General features: G+C 38.0%; 1 protein-coding gene across 1 annotated transcript in view; it reads right to left on the minus strand.

Moving 5' to 3' along the window:
* Positions 1–13,931: 13,931 nt before the first annotated feature.
* The window catches only part of Nuf2 (NUF2, NDC80 kinetochore complex component), a 59,836-nt gene continuing 50,338 nt past the window's right edge, over positions 13,932–23,429 (minus strand). Inside the window, exon 15 of the mRNA XM_005398255.2 lies at positions 13,932–13,979. The gene's annotated coding sequence lies outside the window, so the exon portion shown is untranslated. The remainder of the gene's footprint in view (positions 13,980–23,429) is intronic.

The raw sequence follows: 23,429 nt of genomic DNA on the forward strand, positions 1-23,429 counted from the left end.
TGAGCTATATAGGAATGAACCCCCTGAAATGTTTAAACCCCCACTGTGCAGAAAAACAGAGACAGATTCTGCCACATGTGGTGCCACTTGGCTGAATTTCTCAACTGTTCAAATGATTTCTATGGCAAACCTTCCCAATGGGTGGGAGGGGACTAGGAGAGCCATTTCCCATTCTTAACAGGGAGCAGGTGATGGGGTGAGCACAGGGATGAGGGAGATGGAATAGAGGATCTGTTCCACACAAGGTGGATCTAAATGAGAAATGGGAATGGCCCTGCTGATGCAGCTAGAGAAATACATCTGCCCAAACAGAGCACTTCCTGCCTGTGCTACCGGCAATTTCATTCTGAGCCAGCCCGGCCCATGTGTAATTTTTCCTTCCTTCTGTGGGGCCCCAAGTTTAAGGTAGATGGCATATTTGTATGTAAAGGCTTTAGACTGCCTTGTGAAGGCAGCTGGACAGTCTGATTATGTTTTCTTCCTTGCTTAGCTGTTAAGGCACTATGGGCTGAACCCTGGAAGTTGGAGTTATGTTTGGCAGAAATGTAATCCGTCTGGCTGCCCTCATCTAGCCACTTTCTCTTAAAAGTCAGAATGAGACTGAATCAAGTTAAGATGGTTCTGGGCCGGGGAACTGAGGCATGTCTCCTTGCTTCCCCAAACCAGAGGAACTCACACCCTGAGGTCCCAAAAGCAAGTGAGGATGAGCTGGCAGTGGCCTTGGCCCCCAGAATCAACACTGTGAATACTGAGAGACTGAGTAACACCGCAGCCTGAGTCCACCTGAGATGGAATGGGAGAGAGAACAAGTGAAATAGAGAAGGAAAAGGGACCTTTCATGCAAGCGACTCCACAAACACAGAAATCAGGGGCATGGAAGCCGATCCAGCAGCTCGGTCCTCATTCTATCTATACTGCTGTTAATTCCATACTATTGCTTTATTTTGTGTTTAGCCTTCCAGAAAACCTTAGACCCTTAGGAGTAAAAGATAGACAGAGACCACTCAATCATATTTACAAAACCAGATCATCAAAGACATTGTCAGATTTGTTCAGGGTCACACAGCTCCTGATCGGTAGGATGACAGCTGCCATCTCAAACCCAGCAGCTTCTATAATACCACCTTTGTGACACTGTTTGGTGGTTCTCTTACAAACTTGCTTGGTTTTGTACCCCTATGCTCGGTGATGAGGTATTTATTTCATATTTAAGTAAGAAAGTATCTTAAATAGCCATAAATAGTTAATAGCTTTATACATCTCTAGTACTATAGAGTTACTCTGAATGAATTCTGAAATTATTTATCAAATTTTGGTTAAATGAGTTCTCTCTGGACTAAATATATAAATTCGCTGGGACTCAAACTGGGATATGTATTACTTGCTGAATGAGTCAGTTTTATTAGGGATGCATTCCCAGGCGCACCAAACACTTTGCTACAAGTAAAAATGTATGTTGATATTACCATATTATCATTTCAAAGTTGAAAAATATTAGGCAACAGATTCCAAGTAGACTTTATGGAGGTGTGATCTCTCCCTAGAAAGATCTCTCAGTATTTAGCAGAAATGGATGGAGGGGGCAGAGCCCTGGTGGAAAATGTTGGTCTCTAAAGCCCACAGTTCTAAAAAGTTTCACTTAGCGGTTAATTGCAGAACAAACAAATCCTCATCTTGTTCCAATTGAGGAGCTAAGTGGGTAAAATTTACATGTAAGGAGAGAGAAAAAAGGGGACCACCCAGCAAGCGCCCCTTCATGTGCCCTGAATCCAGATCACTTTGTGTGGTTTTCCATCATTTTGTATAAATCTGAGCCTCAGGAACAAGAGAAGTGTTTAGTATAAAACAGAGCTTGATGTCTTTCAATCTTAGAAGTTTTGACATAATTGGACAGGGACATAAGCAAACAAAATGGAGGATGAACTGCAGAGATCTGTGACAGTATTCTGAGAAAAACATCCTAAATTTCCAGTCAAAGACAAGCAGAGGAAAATATCTGAGCAGCTCTGTGTTGTGACTTTTTGGTGGACTAGTATCATTTAGCAGGGGTTTCCCCAGAAAAAGGGGACCTGACCCTCAAAATGATTCCTAATAGGAGCAAAGGTGGGGATGGAGAACCTATCCAAACCTTGCCTCAAACATTCAGATAATTCTATGAAAAGATGACATCAAAGCAACTTTGAGGAGAAAGCGCCCCCTTCCAAAGGGAATATGCTCTTGGAGTGTGGAAAATTAAAATGCAGGGCAAAATGTACCAAATAATGTAATAATTCATTTATTCACTCAACAAATATTTATAAGCACATACTACACGTTAGGATTTGTTGGAATTACGCTGGCAAACAAACCTAGTAGTACTGACTGCCTAGTGGGGGAGAAAAACAATATAAAATAAAAACAAAAAATAATGTTAATATATTAGTCAGAGTAGGCTAGACTTTGCTGTGATAATGAAAAAACTTTAAACTTTCATGAATAGTTAAGTCCCTGGTCCGTGAGACAGCTCTCCCCCATCTGTACGTCTATTCTCTAGAACATGCAACCTTCAAATCACTTAAGAAGAGCGACAGGCAGTTGAAGGATGTATTTAAGAGTCAGGCTGGGAAGTGACTTGTATCACCTCTGCCTGTATTTCACTGAAATAACCCCAAGCACCTCCTGGCTCTTAGGGAAACAGAAATATAGGAAAACACAGCTATATTTGTTGAGCACCAATAGTACCTAGAACATATCATTACAGATGCTGAGATATCTCAACTGATCAAAACATTACCTTCTCTGAGACTAAGTCTATGCAGTAAATGGCTTCTAGAATCCTCTCCATCCCACCAGTGGTGGCAGGAGAAAGTGACTTTGATCAACCTTCTTCCTATCCACCCACTGTTTGAGTATAGACACAATTACTAGGCACTTCTCCTGTCTCACATACAAATCTGCAGGGCCATATCCACTGATTTTTTTTTTTCTCTCATCTAAATGTTCACATCTCACTCTGTCCCCTAGTCAGTTCTCTCCACTTACCTACTGGGTCTACAGATTCCTTAAAGATGTTTGCATAAAGCTTGTGTTCCCTGAGCCTGAATTAGATGCTTCTTTGCGAAGACAAGATTAGAGCCAAAACACAGGCTATCAACTGAAGGAAAATAATCTGTCAATTGACCCATCTGGGCTTCAAAACCTGTTAAAACTAGGTTCAGATTCTGGTTTTCCTGTTGCTGATTGAGCAGTCACAAATAAACTGTCATCCTTCTCTGAGTCCTAGAGGCTCTTTCGAGAAATACAGTAGTATGGTTTGCCTTTCAGTGGTGGAGTGAGGATTAAAGGTTATATATATGAGGTTTCCAGTTATTTTGTAAGTAAACCCTTAAAAATGGTGGTATTGTCTGTGTTTTTTCTCCTAGTCTCTCTCTACTCTCAATTTGATGGTTCCTGCTTTCTTCTTTGATGTTTTTCTTTCTAGTTGTATCAGTGGTGAACATTGATTCTTTCTAGTTGTTGAGGAAATGCCTTTGACTGGATTGGTTATGCAATATAAATCATAACTCTTGCAGGGTTTTCTTGCCAAAGTACTATAAATGTCAGTGGCCTACCAATGGCTGCTTTGGTGTAAAACCCTGATGGGCATCTACCCAACTGAAACCTCCATGCCAGGATATTATGACCCAAAACTCAGGGACACATGTGTAAGGAACAGTCTTGCATTTCTTTTTAAATAAAGTGATTATGTAGCTAGCAAGTACTGACATTTTGGTACTTGAGAAATATTCAGTAAAAAAATAAATAAATAAATGTGGGATCTTTCACTGAACCTCACTTCATGATGGAACACCTGGGAAACAAATAACTAGCAGAGCCATGTTTCTCAGATTTTAATGGGCATAGAAATCACCTGTGGATCTTATTAAAACTGCAGATTCTAATCCATCAGGTCTAGAACAGGATTTGCATTCCCGAGAAGCCCCTGGGAGACGCTACCGGTGTGAGCTCAAGGCCACTCTTTGAGTAGCAAGGTCCAAAGAGGCAAGCCACCAACTGTCCCTACTTGTTGCCCTAATGATCATGATCTACTTCTGTGCTAGTGGTCCAACCTGGAATGTGGACGACATATTATGCTATTGCCAACTTTAGGAAGATTGAAAAAATAGACTATCCAATGAAACTGTCTGTCCTTCAAGTAACAAAAATGTAAGAGGGTGGTCACCTACCTTGCCTACATACTCACTGAGCAATTTGACTGTACATCTCTCTAAAACTACAAGTTCTCTAAAGCAAGTGCCTCATTTCCATGATTTTATATATCCAACATTTAGTAAAGTGCCTGGCGTGTACCTAGCAGATTCTCAACAAATAGTTGTTGAACAGAAATAAATTTCTCTTTGGTATATCCTAAAATGCCTATTGCACACAGCAGGTCCTCAGTAAAAGCTTGTTGAATGAATTAATAAAGATGGAAAGAAGTAGTGAGTGTGGTCCTGTGTAGAGGAAGACGGTATTTCACATAAAAATCATGTGAACAAGATCATCTCTTAGGGCTAGACGGGCACAGGGGGAAATAACACTGATGTCAGACAAAGTCCTTGGAAATGAGTAGGCCTCAGCTGACAATCCAAATTGGTTTGGGTACCATCTGGTGCTATGATTGAAGCATTTTTCATGCTCACTAATAAAGAACTCAGGCTGGCTTTAGGGAGCACCAGGTCAAACGAGTGAGTCCTAAGGGCTGCACATAGAAGCAGCTGTGGTGGCTGTAGAGAGAGCTACTGACTTGGGGTCTCATCTTCTCCTACCCATGGCCAGGAGCGTGCCTTATAAAAACCAAATGCAAACTCCAGGGAGCAGCTCCAGGTTTTGTGAGGAAGCCACCAGGGAGTACCTGACTGTGAGGCTGGAGCAAATGAAAGGCTCCTTTCTCTGTGTTTGGCTCATAACAGAAGCCTGGTGGCTGGAATCCGCCAGCTCCCTGCAATCTCCGACAGCAGAGCAGCTCCAAGTGCGGCTGACAGGCAGGGAGACAAACGAAACAGAAATGCTGCCAATGCTGGTAACAAAAGCATGCTCGCATTGCTGGAGTTGCGAAGGATGTAGCCTAGGAGTTTTGCTTTCAGGAAAAAAGCAAAAGAACATTTGGATTCTAGGATGGAGAGGAGAAAAAACAATTATTATTCTTGAGGAAAACTAAGGAAAATTGGGAAGCAGCACCCAAACAGAAGTGTGTGCACAGAACTGACAAATGGAACCAAGGGACCTTATTCTGGTCCCTCTTGTTTCTTTTTTGCTTTTCTTCTTTTCCCCCTCTCTTCAGTTTTTTTTTTTTTTTTTTTTTTTTTCTGGAATAAGCTAAGTAGGCAGTGCCTAAAGATAAAGAGAATGATATGCATCACTCTCAAAAGTTAATAAGCACTCCAAACTGAGTTTTGAGAGGTAGTAACACGTACAGGTCGAGCATCCCTAACCCAAAAGTCCTAAGTCCAAAGTGCTTCAAAATCTGAAACTTTTAAAATATCATGTCAGCATTGAATGAATCTCAGATTTCAAGTTTTCATCTTAGAGGTGCTCAATCAGTAAAGTTTGTACAAAAAATTGCAAAACCTGAAAACTCCAAAATCTGGAGCATTTTTAGTTCAAAGTTTTTTAGATAAGGAATACTCGGTCTATAATAACTAATAATAGGTAGTATGTTTGATCACTTACCATGTTCCAGGAACCACTTACAGGACTTTAAGTTAACTCAATGAATCACAATCCACTCTATGGGGGGTGTCATAATAATCATTAGTATTTTATATATGAGGAAACTATATAAAAAAAAAGAAGACCAAGCAGCTATTACAAGAACTCTTGGAAGATAAACCATGAAGCCTAGATTGAAAGTAACTCAGGTTGGCTCCAGAGCACACATTAAGCTCCTCACTGTTTTGGTTCTGAGAAGGAAAAGTAAACTTGTTGGGCCAGTCTCCACAGTGACCCCTCCAGTGCAGCCATCCCTGCTGTTGGGGTACACTGCCTGCCTTTCACTGGCTTGGGTTTAGTCCCTGGATGCTGCCTCTTAATCATTTACCTCTATCTGCACTGAAGTCATCTCTCCGGCAAATTTCACTATGGCTCCACGATACCCTAATCAACAGCCCCGGTCTGGTGTCCAGGTTCATGAGCTCTGGGAGGGAAGATGACCCCTTCCAGCCCCTTTCTTGCTTCTTCCACCTCCTTACTTTGCCCTCATTCAGCTCACACTGCTTCTTCTTTTCCTGAAAACTCTGAGCACCTATTTTCCACCCTGGATTTATTACCTTGGTCATGGTCAGTGTATTTCATTAATTACTTCATATCAGTCACTCCAGCATCCTAAACTGCTCAAAAATACACTGTGGTTTGTCCAGAGATGGCACCTAATTTCTCCGACAGCAGGGCATAGATACTGAGAGAATAAAGGAATAAACATATTAAACTATCTTTCCTTTATTTTCCTTGTATTCTGACCCCAGCAACTCAAAAAGGATTTAGTTGAAACTCTATGCTGCTAAGAAATGCTGAGATAGGTGGCAGCATGTGTGTTAGGAGGACGTTAAGGACCTGAGATGATCAACAAGAAATGAGAGCTTGAGACTGACTGCAGTGCTTATTTTCCACTGAGACATCTCCCTATCACCTCTTTGCCTGGGAACCCTGACCTCAAGGGTCCATTTAGGAAGGATGTGCCAGTCTAGATTTTCAGAAGTGAAAATTCCATGCTTGGTGGAGAGGAATAAGAGAAAGGAAGAGAACACTTAAAACAGCACTTGTACGTGCCCAACTCTTCAGTACTCAGGAAAGACTATGAAAATGGGTACAGAAGCATATCATTTGCACTAAGTTCTTACAGCCTAGCCAGTTGTTTTCCACCATGTATCACGAGTGGACAGCTGGAAGTCAGAGTTCACCTTAATGTGTCTTCCAGCTCAGGTATTCTGTTTTAACTTCAGGAAGAGGAAAGTGCACCCATCAGCCTCCCTCTGTCTACCAGCCAGCCCGCTACTTGACCCTCCGTTGCCTATTTGCTATCCAACCTTCCCCAGCAGGGTATGACAAAGAACACATGGCTCTGAAGTTCACAAGTTTTGGTCCAAAGCTTGTCTCTATGATTGGTTAATTATGAGATCTCGGGCAAATCATTTAAGTTTTCTGAGTCATCACCATGACTAAATTCAGTATCATAGACAAGTACTTAGTACAGCTCAGGTTCCTATAATCTTGAATCTTACTGATAGCATCCTTCACTTTCCCTCCTAACCCCCATTTTCTCCTTTCCTTGGGTTTTTCTCTTCCATGTCTTCTGCTTATAAACCTTTGTGATTTCCTTTTAACTGTTTACAACTATTTTTTTTCTAAATTCCTAATTCTTTTGCAGCTTCAAGTTGGAAGAAAAGGGAAATGGAACTTGTAGAGGGATATTCATCTTGGAAATTATAAAAGGAGAAACACTGCAAATCAGCCATGACCCAAATGGGAGTAAAACATTATTGAGATCCTGTAAAGCTGGAGGCACCATCTGGGAGTAAAACGTACAAGAAACAAATCACATCAGCGTTCCCTTCTTTCAGAAGCTACTTTTGCCTCAGGGATCATAGTAGCCTTGAGCAATTTTCAAGGATAAGCCATTCAGCACTGTTGTGTTTTGCAAAAGAGGGAGAAGAAAACCCGTCCTCCAGCATTCCCAAATCCCTTCCTCTATCTCTGCGCAGCCATCAGGATCATGAAGACCCTCATGAAGGGACCCAGATAATTTCTTAGCATCTTCTCCCCTGATTCTCATGAATAATACTCATGATGGTCTTCTGAGAACATATTTATGTTATCAAGAAACTGCCTTTTTGCTTTTGCTTTACTTGGGTAACAGGAAAAGGAATCACACACACAAAAAGACAGTATCAAGCAAGCAACCTACAGGTATCCTTCAGGTTATGGCCTGGATTCAGGAACTGTTCAGTTCCATTCCCTATAATGTCTCCATGTTTGCAGTCTGAGGAATGAGAAACACAGACCTAACACAGAAGGGAGGCGAGCTGTGCCTAAAGAAGATAATGAGGGAGGCTCCAGAGAGAAAAAGCTTGGGCACATCTTGGTTGAGAAAAGAACCAGCAGGGAAGGATTTATGGAAAAGGTAGTTTAGGGGTTAGATTTTAAGGGCTGAACAAGATTTGTCAGGGAAAATGAAAGGTTGAGCATCCCCGTTATATCAGTACCACCAAAGCCAAGCACAGGCAAGAAAGTATGAACTGCATTTCAAAAAGAGAGAATAATTCAATTTAGAAGGAGAGAGTGACTCTGTGAGGCAATGATGGATGAAAGGATGGAAAAGGCCAGAGGAAGGGGGCATTTCAGTTAAGAAATTTCAACAACAGGAAGCCACAGCACTGCTGATGTGCTGAAGACAACCTACTGTAGGCACTCATCTTCAGAGTGTCTATCCAGTCATTCATATTCTTACATAGACATTAAACATTCTACCCATTCTCTAAGATCCCTCACTTCCCCTCCCCATTTTAGCATTAGACAGGTGAATCATTGATCTCAAACACAGAAGGGAACTCAGAATTATTTAGTTCATTCTCCCGTTTTATTGATAAGAAAACTGACACCCTCCTATCTCTTAACTCATGACTCTAGGGCTTTTTCTGCCTCACCATGATGCTTCGTAGATGAAACAATTTCATTCATTCTCTCTTTCTAAATCCAGAGCTAGTTTGGTCATTAGCATTGTTAATGTGCTTTGGAAATATGCCTGTTTTGTAGTAGAATAATGGCTTTGCTAAGCAGCAGCTTCCTTTAAACCACTTTCCTTTTTAAAAAGCAGAAAGTCTACTTGGCTCTCTTCCAAAGACTGGAATATTAACTCAGTGGGCTACCCAGAGGATAATGTTAAGTCAGCACAATCTATATGCTAGAACAGAGGGAAAAAGGAGTGACCCACTAATAAAGCATTGATAATTGGGTGGAATCATCTCCAGAAGTCTTTGAAAATAAACTGCAATGCCAACCAATGCTTCCCTGTGGTAGGTTAGATGTTAACTGACTCACCGTCAGAAAACTGCAAGTAAATCTTCACACTGGTATTTTCAAAGCCAAAAATATTTCATCTGCAATGAGATTTTATATTGAAACTAATACAAATCTTTATGTTAAAAATGTATAGGATCTCAACATGATTAAATTCATCTATAACAGTGTATCACAGTAATTAGATAATATAAGAAGTGTATGCACTAAATTCCTATTGCTGTGTAACAAATCACCATATATTTAGTGGTTTGAAACAAGACATATTTATTATCTTAAAACAATGGGCATGGAATCACCAAGTTCTCTGCTGTGTTTCACAAGGTCAAAATCCAGGTGTTGGTAACCACATTTTCATCTCCAGCTCAGGACCCTCTTCCAAGCTCATTCAGGTTACTGTTAGCAGAATTCAGTTACAGTCATGGGGCTGAGAGCCTTGATCCTTGCTGGCTGTCAGTTGGGGACCTCCCTCTTAGACGTTACCCTCAGATCTTAGCCATGTGGTCTCCACACCCATTTCACAACATGGCTTTCCTTTTTCTTCCAGGTCCACACTAGAGAAAACTCTTTGCATTCTCCTTTAGGGGGTCAGTTGACCAAGTCAGACCTCCAGGTCACATTCCATCTGATTAACTCTACTTTAGCTGATTATGAATTTTAATTATGTTAGGACAGTTTATTTATAAGGTACATATTTGTGGGAGTGATAGCCCATCTTACAGGGCCACTCGTACTCACAGGAAGGAGACCACACAGAGCATGTGCACCAGGGTTCAGGACTCTTTGGGGCCATTAAAGACCTCTGCCCAGTGTGTAAGCATCCTTCTGGACCATGAACCTTTTCGGAACATGGATCAGAACTGAACGAGTAAAAGTCAGCATTGAAGTGAGTTTACCCAGACTTTTAACTGTCTCTACCTTGCACCCGGTTATGTTGAGACACTCTGGTAGCAGTTATAATGATGCATAGATTTCCACAAATAAATGGGAAACTTGTAACAATTATTTACAAAGACACCTAAGAATTTTAGGGAATAAAATTTCATATAGTCAGTACAATGACTAATTTCCCCTCCAAGCTAGCCTATTCACCAGTAAGTATTTATTAGATACTGAGCTTGTAGGCATTGAACAATGTGCTAGACTTTAAGGGGGACAAAACTAAAGAATACTAGACAACACCTTTTTTCTCATGAAGCTCTAATATACTGGGGAAGAAAGATCCAAAAAGACATAAAATAATTTTAAACAATACAAGACAGAATAATTAATTCTTATAATCTGAGTGGTAGAGAAACATTGTAGAAATTTATGGAAGTAGGAGATCGAGGTTGACAGAAGTAAGAAGAGAAAGTTTTAAATTGTTTTAGCTCTTAATAGCTATGCAGGAGAGATTAAACTTGGTCTATTAGAAAAGAGAGCTCCTGAAGTCTTTGGTCTGTGACATGGAGCAATGAAAGCTGCCACACAAGGAAAATAAGGGTGAAGGGGAACTGGAGGATGGACGGAAGGGAAAAGTCTGAGGTTGGGAGATAAATAGAAAGTCAGCATGCTAATCTAGCTGGAGGTGATGAGGGCCTAGACACTGTGACAGTTTTAGGCTTAGAGGAAAGATTCAATAAGGGGCACTTTAAATAATAAAAGCAGGATTGGGTCCAGGATTTGACTTGTTATGGAGAATAAAAGAGTTGAAATTAGAGTTTTAGACTTTAGATGGCTATGGCAGGGATTGATGGCTGCACAACAAAACTGATTCATTTTTCCTTTGGGACAAACAACTAGATCGTATTCCTAGCCTTTCAAGCAGTTACGTGTGACTATGGCACTGGGATCTAGCCAACAGGAAAGAGGGGGATTATATAGCGCTTGAACGTCTGGACAATAAACCTTCTGCAAGTGCCCCTCCATTCTCTTTTCCTCTTCCATATGGCCAGCTTGGAAGTAATATTCATAGGTGCCAAAAGGACACTAAGGAGAAGAGAAACTGCAGATTTCTTCCACCCTGTGTGCTATGAACAGAGAAAACTGACCTCAGTTGAGTTTGAAGCACAATACATTTTTGTCAGATTACTTCACGAAACAGACTACTTTATCACTGGCTTTGAGAACAGTAACAGACGTAATGGGCTGTGAAGAAGACATTTTTCGAGAGTTTTAGAGAATACCAAAAGAAGTAGCAAGTCTGAACAATAGGGGATAGTGCAGCAGAGTCCCAGGTTAAGAGAAAGGACTCAATATGAAATAGAGATGTGTTATTTGCAAACTAAAGTTTGTTCACATCATCAAACCGAATATTTTCCTGCAGTCTCCTCTCTTGCACTCATTTGAGAGGAAAATAAGAACAAGACCTAAGAGCCTCAACAAGTGTTCACTAAGGAGTGGAACAAGGAAGGAGAACTTGTGTAGAATTGAGGGAAAAGAGAATGGCTCACATGGAAAGTCTTACTCCAGTTCTAGTTCCTGATGCATTTGCCCAACACTGGAGAAAGTCCAGCTAACACCACCACCATTAACCTAGGGACATTTTGCAGTGCAAATCAGCCAGCACTGCACTATGGCCCAATTTTGTCATACATTTAATATCCATTAACACTCAAATGAAGTTCTTCAAAAAGAGGAACAACTAAATCATCCTATCTGCTTTTATGTGACTAAAAATTGGTTTATCCACATTAGAATCTTTTATTCACCTTATGCTGCCTCAGCATGTCTAAAATATAAGCATATTACCACAATTGTCAATGAGAGTTCCAACAACATTTTGTAGTTCTTTTATTATTATTTTTATTGGTATAGGGTATTGAACTTAGGACCTTGCATTTGCCTACCACTGAGCTATATGGAGAGTAAAGACTTTGGTCATTTCTATGTTCAAATAATAGTGAGATATTTGTCAGTAATGTAAAAAATATTAATCAGAGGCAGAGAAATGTCTAAAGGAGAAAACATTCAGCTAGAGAAGGAAGTAAGCTAATCCTAACACTTAGGCAGCCACGCACAATGCTCCTTGCTGCCTGATTCTCCCATCCACCTCCTACTGAAATGTGTCACAGGGATGGTGGTGGACATCACATTTCACTAAGCTGAGTAGACAAAAACTACAAAAAGATACCCTTAATTTATGATCACATCTGCATGGTACCAAAAGAAACATGGTTGGCAATCAATCCAGTCAAAAGACACACTCAAGTAAAAAAGCAAATAAGTTAGATAAATGATTGAACAGTGTTGACAAAAGGAGTGAGTTATTTGCAATGTTCCCTCTCTTTTAGAGTTTTTATTTTTACATTGTGTGAAGACAGAAGGGCTGGGGCTGGGGATTTAGCTCAGCGGCACAGCGCCTGCCTAGGAAGTGCAAGTCGTGAGTTCGATTCCTGGTACCGGAAAAAAAAAAAAAAAAAAAGACAGAAGGCCTTTCTTTGGCGGGGGGGTGCGGGGCAGGGGGTGGGTACCGGGAATTGAACTCAGGACCTTGCACTTGCCAGGGAGATGCTGTGCCACTGAGCTATCTCCTCAGCCCCAGAAGGCCTTGATATAAAAAAACCTCCATTTGTTCTCTTTATCATGCAATGTACCATTTTCCCTCCTCTCCTTTTTTATACAATATAGCTTTTCCCCAACTCTCAGTTAGACAAAATAACAATAGGGGAAATGACTCAATGATCTTTTTAATTTCCTACGCTCTTTCAACCTCTTCAGGCCCTACTTTAATGCAAATCAAACTTGGGTGGATTGTACATTACCTACTGAAAAATAGTTTCAATTAGAAATTTAATTACACTGTCTTGAGGAAATGGAAGCGACAGTTTCTTTGAATTTTATACATTATGGAAACCTCCGAAGTGCTATAAATCTGCTAATTGATTTCTGTACCTGTAATGTTTGATTAGGTGTATTTTATTGTCTTCTTGGTTTTAATTAACCCTGGGCTTGTCAAAATGCTTCCAACGACAAAGGATATATGATGAAGTGTGATAAACTCTATTAACAGAGGCTGACTTTTGTCAGTAATTGCTCTCATGCACAAGAGTTATTAGAAATTAGCACACGGAAAAAAAAAGAAATTGTACTTTGGGTAACAGTATTTATTGGCAGCCATAAATCTGAGGATTGCCCCCTATATGCTGATGATAAGCAAATGTGAGCGACCATAGGGTCTTAGAGAAGATCAATCACTCACTGGATGTCATATAAATATTAAGAGTGACAAAATGGAAAGAATTATGAAGTCTGAGTGACAAAAGCAAAAACTAGACCAACATCCCTAACTGTTAAAATTAAGGAACTGGAACCAAAGGGTGGACATAAATGGAAAAGCCAAGTGACAGCCATTGAGGCTGAGCCAGAAGAGTTACTGAATAGATGCTCATGCAACTGTTATAAGAATAAATTAATCCACCAAGGGTTGGATTTTCTCAGATGATTAAGATAGTTTTTACTCCAATGTCATGGTAACTGTAATTTCTTAACAAAGTGGTTAATGCAGATCCTTCTGGTAAAAAAGGAAAGAGAAATATAATCTAATTTTATAATCTAATTAGAATTTAATCTAATATTTATATTAGATTATTAGATTGTTGTTAATATAAATCTAGAATTTAATTTAATATAATATAATTAGAATTTATAATATCAACTGCTTTAGAAGGAAAAGAGAGAAGATTGTTCCTCTATCCAAATACTACCATTAACTTTTGTTCTCCTTATAGTACAACACCAGCAAAATGTCCTGGACTTTTAATCCTGAAGATACTGGCAGAAGCACTCCTCTAAACAATTGTCACATGATTTATTTTTGAGATAGGTTCCTCCTCCTCGTCCTCTTTCTCCTCCTTTTTCTCTTTCTCCTCCTTCCTCTTCCTTTTCTTCTTCCTCTTCTGCTCCTCTTCCTCCCCTTCTTCTTTCTCCTTCATTCTTCTTTGTGGATTCTTCAAGTTGACTTTATTCTATATTTTAGATATACATAATGATCACATTCATCATAGGGAACTTCTACCTGCACATAATATACCTTGATTCTTCTTTTGTTCCCAATCCCCTCCCCTCCCTTCAATTCCTCTTCCCATTTCTATTTACAAAAGGTTTGTTTCCATTTTTTCCCCAGCTATTCTCTTTTTATCCCTTTCCTTCCTTTGCCCTCCCCATCCTTTATGCCCCTTTCCACTTGAACATTTTCCTCCTATTTCCTAATACCTATTATACATTTTGGCCCTTATTTACCCTTTTGGTTTCTCACACCAGAGAAACAATGAGATATTTAAACATGTGTGGCCAACTTATTTCACTTGAGTATGATGAAATAGGTTCTTGTCTGTAGCCCAGTCTGGCTTCAATCTCATAATCCTCTAGCCTCAGCCTCTTAAATACTGGGGTTATAGGCAGGTGCCACCACACCTGGATTGTCATAGGAGGTTCTGTTCTACTCTGATATCATGTCAGAACTCTGAACACTTGGATGTTTGGCATAATTTATTACAATCTGGTGACTTTGTCCAATTAGGCTACACTGTAGCCATGACACATAGACCTTAAAATAAATGTCTGGGTTGGAAATGATAAAAGTGAAGATCCTGGTATTGGTGATACTTTGGATGTGAATGACCACAGATAGGAGGAGTATGGTAGCCAGACTGAAAGGATAAACGAGGCAGAAATGCAGAAACTTCTTTGAGTCATGAATATAGAAGAGTAAATTTGCTAGGTACCTGAGAAAAAAGGCAATAGAGGAACTAAGATTAGAAAAGTAAGAAGAGAAATCCACCCAGTGACAGGCCACACAGTCTTGAATTTCTCCATAGAAATGAGGCATTTGGTGAATTACTGACAATTTATTATTCACTATAGAATGCTCTATAGGCCAAATATAGAATCGTCTACCTCAAGGACTCTCCTACACTGAACTTAGTTTCCTGTTAGGTGAACACACAAATGAAAAAGAGCAAACATGAGCAGGTGGTATTGAGAAAACCAACCTGTCTCCGCAATCTCTGAGAAGCTGCAGAAGTATGTGGTATTTGTTTAAAGATTACTGGCCTTTGAAACTGAGGTGACTGAGAGGCATCCTACTGACCCTTGTATCACTGGCCTACTGGGATAAATGCTGAAATTTCATCTTCATCACCAAAACTGATGCCATGGAGAATGGAAGGTGTCTGACCCAGGACCCTAAGAGCTAACTGAACAGTGAACTGGGAAAGGAATAAAACAATATATTCAAGGAGAGGAAGAAAAATCCAAGAACTCAGCATATGTTCCTAATGCGAATTGCTGGAGAGAGATGGCAATTTGAACACAATAATAATGAAATAACCATACCAGGAGCACCTAAGACAAGTGAAAAAAAGCACAGTTTCTTGAGCCTGAAAGGCATATTTTGAGATTTGATATTTAGTAGATGTGACCCAAGAATTATATTTCCAGCCAAGATAGCAATCATCTATCAAGATAAGAGGAGGTTATACAAGAATTTGGAAAAAAAAATACACCACACACATATCTTATCTAGAAAATTATAATGAAAAACTTTAAACAACATATGAATTACAAAGTCAGAGGAAGAAAAAAGTGAAGAAAGTGAAATGAGGGATGAATCTTGCAATACATATAACTGAATCAAAAAGAATAATGACAGGTGATGGACAATGAGCAGCACTGCTACTGAGTTATAATTATTAGCATAGAAGACGCATGCTGTAAGGGAAGACCTAAAAATTCTTTGAAATAAAAGACAAAAACTATCACCACAATACCTAAGGGTTTTAGAAATGATAATGGATGAACAAATTATAAGGAAATTAACTTATGGGGGAAAGAGAAAAAAAAAAAGTAGTTTAGAGATTTCATTTTATTGAAATGATGTGTTAACCAGCCCTTTGTTACTGTAACAAATACCTGAGATAATCAATGTATAAAAATAGAAGGTTGATTTTTGGTTTACAACTTAATAGGGTTCATCCATATATTGGCCCTGTTACTTGGGGCCTGTAGTATATCACATTTTGGGAGAACTTAATAGAAGAAAACCACTCACTTCATGGCTGGGAAGGGCCAGGAAAAGGAAACTTGAGTCCTAAAGATCGTCTATTAGATCCTACCCCTTGAAATTTCCACTGCCTCCCAAGAGCACCAGCCTGGGAGCCAAACCTTTAACACATGGACCTTTGGGAGCTATTTAAGGTCCACATTACTGCAGGTAGGGAGGTCAGTGGATGAACAAATGTCTTAGAAGAAGGAAATAGTTGGCATTTTCTTTTCATAGAATAGCATATACATACAATTAAAAAACCCAACTCTAGGTACTTATTAAATATTTGCTGAATAAAACCATTACAAGTGCTGAAAAAGAGAAATGCAGCATGAGTTGAATAGAAAATGATTTCAGAACTCCAAACAAGAAAAAAAATGAATTAAGTCAAATAGCATAAAATAAATTTGAAGTATGAAATGTAAAGTAGAATGGCAAGATTATAAAATTCAGTATAAGTATTGTTTAATCACTGTGAATATGCTGAATTCTCCTTAACATAGACACTGAGGCTTTCCTGGTTTAAAAAGCACAGCTCAGCTATCTATCGTTTATGATCTTGTTATTCAAAGTTCCTGGAACCAGCAATATCAGCATCAGCTGCAGCCTGGTAGAAGTGCAAAATCCCGGGTCCCACTCCAGACCCTCTGAACAGAAAGTGTATTTTAATAAGATCCCCAGTGATTCATATGCCCATTAAAGTTTTAGAAGCATCATTTCAGAAAATATACTTAAAACATATTTATTAAAGAACAGTGAAAAGAGTGAGGTGGGCAAAGAGGTATCAGACAGATGGATACAAACACAAAAAAATGTCCACATTAATGCCAAAGTATTGTTTAAGGATAATAAGCAAGTAAAAAAAAAATAGTGTGGTTTTTTTTTAAACCTCAATTTGTTATTATTATTTTTTTTAATCTAACTTCAGGTTCACAAAAATAGATTATTCATAATCTCTGGTTGATGATAATTTGTCATCATCCATTCACTGCCCATTTTTCTTTTGTTGAATATTTCATTCACTATTTTTAATTATTTTATAAACACTTGGGACACCCTACTCAAAACAACCAGGAAGACAGCAACAATAATGCACATCTGAACATAGTGTCTTTTCCCTCCCTTTTACCACCTGATATAAATATCACTGAGTCCTCTGTTAATCAAACACTTGCTTTCCAATTATATTATTCATATAATTCCCTTCAATCTGTATATTCCTAAATCTCCCATAGGCACACACACAATTCTTAACAATATACAAAGGAATTCTATATCTGAGATCTTTGCATATTTACTTTTTCACTGATATATTATTGCTAGGATTTATCCAGTTTGTGTGTCCCTGTGGTTCATCCTTCTGATTACAGTAGACTAGACCACTGGGCCACAGTTCATCCTCCTTTTGTCCATTGATTAACTTTTGGGTTTTAATACAGTTTTTATTTTGTTAACCGGTACTATTATGAACAATTCTTGTATCGTGTCTCTTGCTGTAAATATAACAGTGTCTCATGGGTCTATATCTAGATATATAGTACATGTGACTATTTAACAAGACAGTGTTTCACTTTTTTAAAAAGTATATAGGACTGTGTACGATGATGGCTTTTATCCACAAACTCTCTCACACTTAAAACAGTGGATTCTAAACAATTGTTTCCCTATAAGTATACATAGAATAGTAGGTCATTACAGTCTTGATTTATACTTAAATAATCATAATGGTGGTAAACAGCTCCTCATATTTGTATTTGCTTGATGAATCCCTTTTCTGTAAAATGTGTGTTCAAAGTTTGTGTTCACTCTTGCTTATTTGTATAAAAAGTGCATAATCATTCAGATCTAGGAGACAAGAGTGTGTGAGACTATGGGAAGAGTATGCTACAATGAACTAAGCTTCACAAAAACACTTTGCTATGTGTGTATAAGTGTGTATATATGTTTGTGTGTATGCATGTGCATGTCTGTGTGTGTTGCAGAGAAATAGAGTGAATTTATATATTTTTAAGAATAGAATATAAATTTATTTTGTATCTATGGAATATATATAAAAATCTATTGTGTAGCTACCATAAAGCAAATTTTAACAATTCTCAGAGGAAAGATTTTGTACACCACATTTATTTTAGTATAACTGGAGATAAAGAAAAATGATGTAAAAACTTAATTCATTGGAAATTTTAGCAAGTACTCTAGGACTGGGGGCAGAGCTCAGTGGAGGAGCAGTTACCTAACATGTGCCAGGACCTGGGCTTCAATTTCCAGCACTAAAAGAAAAAGGTCCTCCTCAAAAGCAACTGATCAAAAAGGGAAGTCAAAATTGAAATTATAATCTCTAGACTAAAACTGAGTAACCCTCATAATATAACTGGTAAAAAAATAACTAAATCTCCATGCAGACAAAAATTTTAGTAAATGTTACTTAAGTAATTTCAAATATTAGTAACTAATTGAAATAAATATAATTATTTATGTATCATAATTGTATATTATGCATATGTTTAAATAAAACTATTTCTTTTAAAGAATGAATACTTCAAAGGAGCTTAGTAATTAAGACATTTAAAAAGGCACAAAAAATTAAGAAAAAGCAGGAGGGAATTAGTAAAACTAAAGGTCATAATTAATCAAAACCAAAAATGCCAGATTAATAATCCTCAAATCTGTTCATCTGAAAGAACCATTACAAAAACTAGATTCCTTCTTCATAATCCTATTTAACCAGTGTTATAGAGAAAAGAACAAATGCTAGATAATAGATAACAACTTTTGAGTACAGAGAAAATAATTACAACTTCACTGTTCCATATTCAGTGAAGAGTCTCAAATTTAGAACGATCAAACCAAATTTGGATTTTCTCCCATGTTCTAAGTACCCAGTTTTCCACACCAGACACATTAGCAAATCCTGGCATTGCTACACCAACATATCCAGAATCTAGCCATCTCTCACCACCTCTGCCATTACCGCTCTAGTCCATGCCTTTCACATAGATTGTTGAACTAGAGACTCCTAATAATAAGTTTCCTTTCTCCTGTAGATGTTTCCTATGTAAGACACATCACATCGCGTCCCTGGTCTGCTCAGTGCCATCCCATCTCATCAGAGTTCACCCAAATCTCTCACTGGCACTACGTGAACAGGTGCCCCTTAGCTCTCTGTCCTGACCTCACATTCCACCTTTTTCTAATCTGTCTTTTGCCAGAGCTTCACTCATCTCTTTGCCAAACAAGAACCCATGTCAGGCATTTTGTCCTTGCTGTTTCCTCCATCAGGACAGCTGTGCCCTAGGTAAGTAGTACAACAAACTAGTCTTTGGGTCTTCACTGGAAGCTTACTTTATGGAAGGGATTTTCTCTGATCATCAGGTTAAAACACAACTCCCACTTCTTATCCCTTGGCCTTTATCCACAAACTCTCTCACACTTAAAACAGTAGATTCTAAACAATTGTTTCCCTATAAGTATACATAGAATAGTAGGTCATTACAGTCTTGATTTATACTTAAATAATCATAATGGTGGTAAACAGCTCCTCATATTTGTATTTGCTTGATGAATCCCTTTTCTGTAAAATGTGTGTTCAAAGTTTGTGTTCACTCTTGCTTATTTGTATAAAAAGTGCATAATCATTCAGATCTGGGAGACAAGAGTGTGTGAGACTGTGGGAAGAGTATGCTACAATGAACAAATTAAGCTTCACAAAAACTATCCCTTGGTCTTGTGCCATATACTATTTCATGCCACTCATTATTATCTGATGTTATTTACTCTTAAACATTTATTGGCTGACAATCTCCATTAAAAGGCAAACACACAGGCATTGAAATTTTGTTGAAATCTGAATCTTCACAACAGTGCTTAGAACATAGCAACACCCAATGAGTGAATAGGTGATTACAGAAATGACCAAAAATAGTGTTTAAATTTTTAAAATTCATTACAGCAAAATATACACTGCCACTTATCTATGTCAAAATATATACCCTGGCTTAAAACACACCAATCCTATCATTCTGAAGCAGCTGTGGATACCCTCTTTCATGAGTGTCTTCAGCTATGCTAGCATAGTGGTCTCAATGTCCTGAATTGACTAAAAGTATTTACCTTTCATGGTCATTTTGATGTGGGGGAAGAGCCAGAAATTGCATGGTGTCAAATCTGATGAATAAGGTGGATGAGGACACACCATAATTTTTTAATGTGCCTACCTTTTATCAGATGGCATTCAGTAGCAGCATTCACTACATAGTTGATCACAGCTTGTAAAGACACACACAGAAATGGGCTTTCGGAACTGCTTCAGAAAGTGGCAAGGATGATGGGATAATTGTGTTTGAAGAGGGAGATATTATGAGGGGGATCAATGGTAATGTGTAATGTCTCTTAATTTAAATATTCACTGTATTTTTTGATCATCCTTTGTACTAGCAACACATACAGTACACACACAGCTGCTTCCTAACAGTAGTAAGGTGATTACAGACTAAACTCAGATTATTGACTGAATACCAATTACACAATATATCAATAATATGTGTGTATATATCAAATATGCTTAGGAAATTGTTCTGGTTTGTGTCTATGTATCCCCCCAAAGCCTCATGCAGCCATGGGGCAGGCTTTTAGAGTTTGATTGATTATGGGTGTGAGAGGTGCACCCGCCCTGGAGTGGATAGTTTGCATATGTAAGGGAGAGGAAGAGGCTGCTTGCGGCCATTTCCTGGCTTTTGTGCTTGTTGCTTTGCTGTGTTCTGCTGCCATGAGCTGTAGCTCTCTGCCATGTGCCACTCTGCCTTGTAACTTTCCAAGTACGGACTGAAACCTCCACAAACTATAAGTGAAATAAACCTTTCCTTCCTTAATTTTAGGTGTCAGGTATTTTTGTCCCAGCAACGAGAAAAAAGTAACCAAGACAGAAATGCACTATTAAATAAACTAATTTAGATTCTTGATTCATTCCATACAATTTATAGAGTGCCCACCGTTTGCCTAGAATGGGTAGATGCTATGGCTCTATTAAGGAATAAGACAGATAACCTTTTACTTTTATGGAGTTTGCAGTCCAGCCAGGAAAACAGCCATTAATTAAGTAACAACACAAATAATTATTTGTCATTATAAGCAGTGTTATAGAGAAAAGATACAAGATGTGTCACTAAGAGAATATACGATGTGGATCCATCTATCGTCTTGAAAGTTTCTTTGATGAAATAACACATTTTCAGGAACTAGAAGAATAAAGTGGGATTATGCAGGTGCCCAGGTGGAGGAAAGATCTCGGGAGAGAAGGAATAGTTGTAGTGAAGCCCTGAAATAAGAAGAAATGTGGCCCATTCACAGAATTTCATCAGGGTAGAGTGTCAGGAGGCTGGCAGGGGCAGAGTACTGCAGTTGTGGGTGATGAAAGGGATTTGGGATTTGTTTTAAAAAGAAGAGGAAACCATTGGTGAACTTCAAGTGGGACTTTTCTGAGTCTTAAAAAAACTAAACATAACAACACTAAATCTCTAGGAAGCAATTCCTAAATTTATTTGATTGTGAAAACTACATTTTGTGGACTCTCTCAATGGTATTATTATTCTGTAATTGTTCACATTTGGGGACATATACACTAGACAGTAAAAAATTATCAAGAAAAAATATATTTTAAGTAAGAAAATGGGAGTAAGCATTAAAAAATAACATACATGAAACTTTATAGTTCAGTTGACATATATGGATTACATTCTACTGCCATAGGGAAATATGGTTGGTTCCAAAGCCAAAATCCAAGTGTGTGCTATCTGTAAAGATTAATGTCATGTAACTATCCTGTGACCAGGAGTTTCTTCTCTTAATTGTTCACTCAAGAGAAATGAAAATATGCATATCTACATGAAGACTTGTGAACAAAAGTTCACAGAAGATTTATTTTTTGCAACACCAGCAATAATCCAAATGGTCATTCATAACTGAATCAATATACAAACTAGGTATATTCATATATCAGAGTACGACGTAGCAGTGACTAGGTATGAAGAGTTGTCACACAGGGAATTTGAATGCATCCGAAATCATCATGCTATGCTTGATCTTAGTTAAAAGAATAAGAAGAAATAAAAATCAGCATGCTGAATGGAAATACCCCAACACAAAACAGATATACTGTCTGATTCTATTCATAGGTCATTCCAGAAAATTCAAAGTAATCTACAGTGACAGAAGAGGGATCAGTGGTTGTCTGGAACCAGAGTAAGGAATAGCTGTATTAAGAGGGGACCTTAGAAAAAGATGAAAATATTCCATATTCTGACTTTGGTTGTGGTTTTGTGGATATATGTAGGTATCTGTCAAAATTCATCTGATTTTATAGTTTAGTGAAAACAGTTGATTTTTATATAAAGTTTACCTCATTAAAATTACTAAGAATTGAAGAAAAAAAAGACAAGTCTAAAGATGTCTGTTTTGGTTGCTACTGTGAATTTCACACTTCAGAGGGTACCCAACACACAATAGATGCTCAGTAATTTAGTATAATTGATTAACACAAATAATATATTTGTTTCAGTGGATATATAGAAATTTGATCTAACTTGGAAATATATATGAAAGCAATTGGGTACAAACAAAATCAACTCTACAGTCTTAAAAACAATGCAGTATAAGTAAAACACAACAATAAAGAGATAATGGCAAAAAAAATGTAAACGATGACTTCAAAGAAGAAATAAAAGATAACAAAGAAATAAAAATAAACAAATTCAGAAGAGAAACAAATATGGGTAAAACTTTAAAAATTTTTTAGAAATATAAAATACAGGGCTGGGGATTTAGCTCAGCGGCAAAAGCGCCTGCCTGGCAAGCACAAGGTCGTGAGTTCGGTTCCCGGTACCGGAGAAAAACCAAAAAAAAAAAAAAAAAAAGAAATATAAAACACATTGTATAAAATTAATTTTAAAAATCTGGATGAAATGAATGTGTATCTAGGAAAACCTACAAGGTCAAAATTTCTTCCAGATGAAATAGGAAATATTACAGACCAATAAGAAGCCAGCATATTATAAACATCAGATTTGTATTAAAAAAGGTACCAACAGGCACAAAGTAGAAATTATGGACCTATATGACTTATGAATTTTAATATAAAATTCAAATAAAACATTAACAAACAGTCATATAAGGCATTAAAAAGAAATTAATCATAGCCAGGTATGGTGGGCATGCCTGTAGTCTCAATACTCTGAGAACCTGAGACATAAGACAGAAAGTTCAAGGTCAGTGTTGGCAACTTAGTGATATGGTGTCTGAAAGTAAAAAATAATTTAAAAGAGTTGGAGGTATAGCTCAGTGTAAAGGCCCTGAGTTCAATCACTAGTACTGAAGAAAG

Source organism: Chinchilla lanigera, unplaced genomic scaffold (assembly GCF_000276665.1).
Source record: "Chinchilla lanigera isolate Chin_1 unplaced genomic scaffold, ChiLan1.0 scaffold00061, whole genome shotgun sequence".
NCBI lineage: Eukaryota > Metazoa > Chordata > Mammalia > Rodentia > Chinchillidae > Chinchilla > Chinchilla lanigera.